Here is a 7500-nt window from a genome sequence, read left to right as displayed (position 1 = left end):
CCCCGAAACAAACCCCCCAGCCCTACCGCATGCCGCTCCCCCCTCTCTCCCTAGCCTGCCCCCCCCGCCGTCGCTTGCTGCCGCCGCCGCCGCCGCCGCCGCCGCCGCCGCCGGGACCCGCCTCGGTCTGGTGGCGCGCGCTCGGAGATCCCCGGCTACCCGTCCGTCCGTCCCTCCCTCCCGCCCCGCCCCGCCCCGGGGGAGGGCCCGGGGCAGCGCGGGCAGGCGGGGAGCAAAAAAAGGCGCGGGCGCCAAAAAAACGTCGGGGTCCCGGGGTGGCGGAGGGGGGCGGCGGCGGGGGCGGCGGCGGGTACACGGCGCCGGGTCCAGGGCGCCGGGTCCAGCCCGTCCCGGGGCGGGGACAGGTGGTGTCGTCCGTCCCCGCCCCCGTAACCTGCTCTGAAGCATCCGCTTCCCGCCGCGGTTCGCCCTCCACCCCCCCGCCGCACACGCAGCTGCCGCTTCCCCGCCGCCTCTGCCCCCCGCCCCGGGATCAACCACCCGCCGGGTCCAGCCGGTCCCGGTCCCGGGAACCTGCTCCCGGGGCCAGCCGGAGCCACGCCCCCTCCTCTGACGCTTCCAGCTGCCGCCTCCCCTCCCACCCCCCAAACTCACACTGGCCCTCGCCGGCCCGCCCACCCGCCTACCTGCTTGCCCGCCGCCGCTGGGTGGCGTGCCGGACACTCGCACACAGGTACACAGACAGGGACACAGGGACACAGGCACTCAGGCACACAGGGACACAGGGACACAAGGACACAGGGACACAGGCACTCAGGCACTCAGGCACTCAGGGACACAGGGACACAGGGACACAGGCACTCAGGCACTCAGGGACACAGGGACACAGGGACACAGGGACACAGGCACTCAGGCACTCAGGGACACAGGGACACAGGGACACAGGGACACAGGCACTCAGGCACACAGGGACACAGGTGGCGGGCCGGAGGCCTCTCTCCACTGTGTGGCAGGGGTCCAAGAGCCACCCCAGCCCAACCCAGAGGGTCTTTTGCACCTCTCTAGAGGCCACCCAGAGACCCCAGGCCGCAGCAGAAGCCTCCCCCGCATGCTCTGCAGGCTTCCGACCCACCCCAGGCCGCACCAGAAGCCTCCCCCGCAAGCTCTGCAGGCTTCCGACCCACCCCTGGCCGCAGCAGAAGCCTCTCCCGCACGCTCTGCAGGCTTCCGACCCACCCCAGGCCGCAGCAGAAGCCTCTCCCGCACGCTCTGCAGGCTTCTCAGCCACCCCAGGCCGCAGCAGAAGCCTCCCCCGCACGCACTGCAGGCTTCTCAGCCACCCCAGGCCGCACCAGAAGCCTCTCCCGCACGCTCTGCAGGCTTCTCAGCCACCCCAGGCCGCACCAGAAGCCTCCCCCGCACGCTCTGCAGGCTTCTCAGCCACCCCAGGCCGCAGCAGAAGCCTCCCCCGCATGCTCTGCAGGCTTCCGACCCACCCCAGGCCGCACCAGAAGCCTCCCCCGCACGCTCTGCAGGCTTCTCAGCCACCCCAGGCCGCAGCAGAAGCCTCTCCCGCACGCTCTGCAGGCTTCTCAGCCACCCCAGGCCGCACCAGAAGCCTCTCCCGCACGCTCTGCAGGCTTCTCAGCCACCCCAGGCCGCACCAGAAGCCTCCCCCGCACGCTCTGCAGGCTTCTCAGCCACCCCAGGCCGCAGCAGAAGCCTCTCCCGCACGCTCTTCAGGCTTCTCAGCCACCCCAGGCCGCACCAGAAGCCTCCCCCGCACGCTCTGCAGGCTTCTCAGCCACCCCAGGCCGCACCAGAAGCCTCTCCCGCACGCTCTGCAGGCTTCTCAGCCACCCCAGGCCGCACCAGAAGCCTCCCCCGCACGCTCTGCAGGCTTCTCAGCCACCCCAGGCCGCACCAGAAGCCTCCCCCCGCACGCTCTGCAGGCTTCCCACCCACCCCAGGCCGCAGCAGAAGCCTCTCCCGCACGCCCTGCAGGCTTCTCAGCCACCCCAGGCCGCAGCAGAAGCCTCTCCCGCACGCTCTGCAGGCTTCTCAGCCACCCCAGGCCGCAGCAGAAGCCTCTCCCGCACGCTCTGCAGGCTTCTCAGCCACCCCAGGCCGCAGCAGAAGCCTCTCCCGCACGCTCTGCAGGCTTCTCAGCCACCCCAGGCCGCACCAGAAGCCTCTCCCGCACGCTCTGCAGGCTTCTCAGCCACCCCAGGCCGCAGCAGAAGCCTCTCCCGCACGCTCTGCAGGCTTCTCAGCCACCCCAGGCCGCAGCAGAAGCCTCTCCCGCACGCTCTGCAGGCTTCTCAGCCACCCCAGGCCCCAACAGAAGCCTCTCCCGCACGCTCTGCAGGCTTCCGACCCACCCCAGGCCGCACCAGAAGCCTCCCCCGCACGCTCTGTAGGCTTCTGACCCACCCCAGGCCCCAACAGAAGCCTCCCCCGCACGCTCTGCAGGCTTCCGACCCACCCCAGGCCGCACCAGAAGCCTCCCCCGCACGCTCTGCAGGCTTCTCCGCCACCACAGGCCGCACCAGAGGATCTTTTGCACCTCTCTGGACGCCACCCAGAGACTCCAGGCCGCACCAGAGGCCCCCCCCCCAACCATTTACAGGCTGCAGTGCCAGCCTAGGCCCCGCTGGCAGCCTCCCTTGTCTGCTTTGGAAGGCCTCCCATCCACTCCAGACCTGCCTGGAGGCCTCCCTCGACTGCTCCCGGGGCCCTCGAAGCCACCCTAGGCCTTTCTGGAGGACCTGCTCGACCGCTCGGGCGGCTTCTGACGCACCCTCGGCCATCCGGCGCCCAGCAGCTCCCAGGGCCAGGCACCGGCCTCCCCCTCCGGCCGCCCCTGGGGCCGGGGGTGGCTCGGACTCGGCGCCCCCAACGTGTCGTCCCGTCCCCCCCCGCCCCGCACCGCCGAACATTCGCTGCAGCCGAGGGCTTGCCGCTCGACGCCTACCCCACCCGCCCAGCCCCCCGCTGCGGCCCGGCGCTGCCCCGGCCGCTGCGCCCCGCCTCTCATCGCTCCCCCCCACCCGGCAACCGGCCGCCGGGCACGGCAAGTCCCAGGGCAGGGAACAGGTGCTGCCGGGACCCCGTGCTGGCTGCCGGCTTCCCGGGGCTGCCCCGGGCACGGACAGGTCGCCCCCCCGCCCCGGCGAATGTTCACCGAACCGGCTGCCGGCTGCCTTCGAGCACCCCCCCGCCCCCCGCCACTATCGTCCCCCCCCGCCCCCCCTCCGCCTCCGCTGCCGCTTCTCCCCGCACCGCCTCCACTGCCTCCCCCCGCCGCCGGCGAACGAGTCGCCGGATCCGTAGGGTGCCGGGAGCCCGAACGGCGAGCGGCTCCGGCTGCTGCCGGGACCGCGGGGATTCGAGCCGCTCCGGCCGCGGCCGGGACCCCGTGCCGGAAGCCGGCATCCCGGGACGGCCCCGGGACGGCCCCGGTCGCCGGCCGGGTGACGTTCAGCGAAGCGGCTGCCGCCAGTCTTTGGGCCTCCCCCGTGCCGGGGCCGCGGGGATTCGAGCCGGTCCGGCCGCGGCCGGGATCCGGGGCCGGACGATGGCTTCCCGGGCCGGTCCCGGTCGCCTCCCGGGTGACGTTCACCGAAGCGGCTGACGGCTGTCTTCGAGCCCCCCCCCCCCCTCCGCCTCCGCGGCCGCTTCTGCCCGCACCCCCTCCACTGCCTCCCCCCGCCGCCCGCGAACGAGTCGGCGGATCCGTAGGGTGCCGGGAGCCCGAACGGCGAGCGGCTCCGGCTGCTGCCGGGACCGCGGGGATTCGAGCCGGTCCGGCCGCGGCCGGGACCCCGTGCCGGAAGCCGGCATCCCGGGACGGCCCCGGGACGGCCCCGGTCGCCGGCCGGGTGACGTTCAGCGAAGCGGCTGCCGCCAGTCTTTGGGCCTCCCCCGTGCCGGGGCCGCGGGGCTTCGAGCCGGTCCGGCCGCGGCCGGGATCCCGGGCCGGACGATGGCTTCCCGGGCCGGTCCCGGTCGCCTCCCGGGTGACGTTCACCGAAGCGGCTGCCGGCTGTCTTCGAGCCCCCCCCCCCCCTCCGCCTCCGCTGCCGCTTCTCCCCGCACCCCCTCCACTGCCTCCCCCCGCCGCCGGCGAACGAGTCGCCGGATCTGTAGGGTGCCGGGAGCCCGAACGGCGAGCGGCTCCGGCTGCTGCCGGGACCGCGGGGATTCGAGCCGCTCCGGCCGCGGCCGGGACCCCGTGCCGGAAGCCGGCATCCCCGGACGGCCCCGGGACGGCCCCGGTCGCCGGCCGGGTGACGTTCACCGAAGCGGCTGCCGGCTGTCTTCGAGCCCCCCCCCCCTCCGCCTCCGCTGCCGCTTCTGCCCGCACCCCCTCCACTGCCTCCCCCCGCCGCCGGCGAAAGAGTCGGCGGATCCGTAGGGTGCCGGGAGCCCGAACGGCGAGCGGCTCCGGCTGCTGCCGGGACCGCGGGGATTCGAGCCGGTCCGGCCGCGGCCGGGACCCCGTGCCGGAAGCCGGCATCCCGGGACGGCCCCGGGACGGCCCCGGTCGCCGGCCGGGTGACGTTCAGCGAAGCGGCTGCCGCCAGTCTTTGGGCCTCCCCCGTGCCGGGGCCGCGGGGATTCGAGCCGGTCCGGCCGCGGCCGGGATCCCGGGCCGGACGATGGCTTCCCGGGCCGGTCCCGGTCGCCTCCCGGGTGACGTTCACCGAAGCGGCTGCCGGCTGTCTTCGAGCCCCCCCCCCCCCCTCCGCCTCCGCGGCCGCTTCTGCCCGCACCCCCTCCACTGCCTCCCCCCGCCGCCCGCGAACGAGTCGCCGGATCTGTAGGGTGCCGGGAGCCCGAACGGCGAGCGGCTCCGGCTGCTGTCGGGACCGCGGGGATTCGAGCCGGTCCGGCCGCGGCCGGGACCCCGTGCCGGAAGCCGGCATCCCCGGACAGCCCCGGGACGGCCCCGGTCGCCGGCCGGGTGACGTTCACCGAAGCGGCTGCCGGCTGTCTTCGAGCCCCCCCCCCCTCCGCCTCCGCTGCCGCTTCTCCCCGCACCCCCTCCACTGCCTCCCCCCGCCGCCGGCGAACGAGTCGGCGGATCCATACCGTCCCGAGAGCCCGAGGCGGCGGCACCCAGTGCGGGTCCGGCCGAGGCCGGGACCCCGTGCCTGTCGCAGGCTTCCCGGGACGGCCCCGGAACGGCCGCGGTCGCCGGCCGGGTGACGTTCTCCGAAGCGGCTGCCGGCTGTCTTCGAGCCCCCCCCCCCCCCGCCGGAGCCGCGGGGATACGAGCCGGTCCGGCCGCGGCCGGGACCCCGTGCCGGAAGCCGGCATCCCGGGACGGCCCCGGGACGGCCCCGATCGCCTCCTGGGTGACGTTCACCGAAGCGGCTGCCGGCTGTCTTCGAGCCCCCCCCCCTCCGCCTCCGCTGCCGCTTCTCCCCGCACCCCCTCCACTGCCTCCCCCCCGCCGCCCGCGAACGAGTCGCCGGATCTGTAGGGGGCCGGGAGCCCGAGGCGGCGAGCGGCTCCGGCTGCTGCCGTGACCGCGAGGCTTCGAGCCGGTCCGGCCGCGGCCGGGATCTCGTGCCGAACGTCGTCTTCCCGGGACGGTCCCGGGAGGGCCCCAGTCTCCTCCCGGGTGACGTTCACCGAAGCGGCTGCCGGCTGTCTTCGAGCCCCCCCCCCCTCCGCCTCCGCTGCCGCTTCTCCCCGCACCCCCTCCACTGCCTCCCCCCGCCGCCGGCGAACGAGTCGGCGGATCCATACCGTCCCGAGAGCCCGAGGCGGCGGCACCCAGTGCGGGTCCGGCCGAGGCCGGGACCCCGTGCCTGTCGCAGGCTTCCCGGGACGGCCCCGGAACGGCCGCGGTCGCCGGCCGGGTGACGTTCTCCGAAGCGGCTGCCGGCTGTCTTCGAGCCCCCCCCCCCCCTGCCGGAGCCGCGGGGATACGAGCCGGTCCGGCCGCGGCCGGGACCCCGTGCCGGAAGCCGGCATCCCGGGACGGCCCCGGGACGGCCCCGATCGCCTCCTGGGTGACGTTCACCGAAGCGGCTGCCGGCTGTCTTCGAGCCCCCCCCCCCCCCTCCGCCTCCGCGGCCGCTTCTGCCCGCACCCCCTCCACTGCCTCCCCCCGCCGCCCGCGAACGAGTCGCCGGATCTGTAGGGTGCCGGGAGCCCGAACGGCGAGCGGCTCCGGCTGCTGTCGGGACCGCGGGGATTCGAGCCGGTCCGGCCGCGGCCGGGACCCCGTGCCGGAAGCCGGCATCCCCGGACAGCCCCGGGACGGCCCCGGTCGCCGGCCGGGTGACGTTCACCGAAGCGGCTGCCGGCTGTCTTCGAGCCCCCCCCCCCCTCCGCCTCCGCTGCCGCTTCTGCCCGCACCCCCTCCACTGCCTCCCCCCGCCGCCGGCGAACGAGTCGGCGGATCCGTAGGGTGCCGGGAGCCCGAACGGCGAGCGGCTCCGGCTGCTGCCGGGACCGCGGGGATTCGAGCCGGTCCGGCCGCGGCCGGGACCCCGTGCCGGAAGCCGGCATCCCGGGACGGCCCCGGGACGGCCCCGGTCGCCGGCCGGGTGACGTTCAGCGGAGCGGCTGCCGCCAGTCTTCGAGCCCCCCCCCCCCCTGCCGGAGCCGCGGGGATACGAGCCGGTCCGGCCGCGGCCGGGACCCCGTGCCGGAAGCCGGCATCCCGGGACGGCCCCGGGACGGCCCCGATCGCCTCCTGGGTGACGTTCACCGAAGCGGCTGCCGGCTGTCTTCGAGCCCCCCCCCCCCCCTCCGCCTCCGCGGCCCGCTTCTGCCCGCACCCCCTCCACTGCCTCCCCCCGCCGCCCGCGAACGAGTCGCCGGATCTGTAGGGTGCCGGGAGCCCGAACGGCGAGCGGCTCCGGCTGCTGCCGGGACCGCGAGGCTTCGAGCCGGTCCGGCCGCGGCCGGGATCTCGTGCCGAACGTCGTCTTCCCGGGACGGTCCCGGGAGGGCCCCAGTCTCCTCCCGGGTGACGTTCACCGAAGCGGCTGCCGGCTGTCTTCGAGCCCCCACCCCTGCCGTGGCCGCGGGGATTCGCCCCGGTCCGGCAGCTGACGGTTCCCTGTGTCGGACGCCGGCTTCCCGGGACTGCCCCGGGACAGCCCCGGTCGCCTCCCGGGTGACGTTCACCGAAGCTGCTGCCGCCTGTCTTTGTCCCCCCCCCCCCGTGCTCTCCCTCAGGCGGGAGGTAGACGTGCTCTCCCTGGGCGAGTAGACGTGCTCTCCCTGGGCGAGTAGACGTGCTCTCCCTGGGCGAGTAGACGTGCTCTCCCTGGGCGAGTAGACGTGCTCTCCCTGGGCGAGTAGACGTGCTCTCCCTGGGCGAGTAGACGTGCTCTCCCTGGGCGAGTAGACGTGCTCTCCCTCGGCGAGTAGACGTGCTCTCCCTCGGCGAGTAGACGTGCTCTCCCTGGGCGAGTAGACGTGCTCTCCCTGGGCGAGTAGACGTGCTCTCCCTGGGCGAGTAGACGTGCTCTCCCTCGGCGAGTAGACGTGCTCTCCCTCGGCGAGTAGACGTGC

This window comes from Melanerpes formicivorus, unplaced genomic scaffold, assembly GCF_026170545.1.
Source record: "Melanerpes formicivorus ecotype bairdi unplaced genomic scaffold, bMelFor1.0.p_v2 SCAF_272, whole genome shotgun sequence".
Lineage (NCBI taxonomy): Eukaryota > Metazoa > Chordata > Aves > Piciformes > Picidae > Melanerpes > Melanerpes formicivorus.
This window is presented reverse-complemented; position numbering follows the sequence as displayed.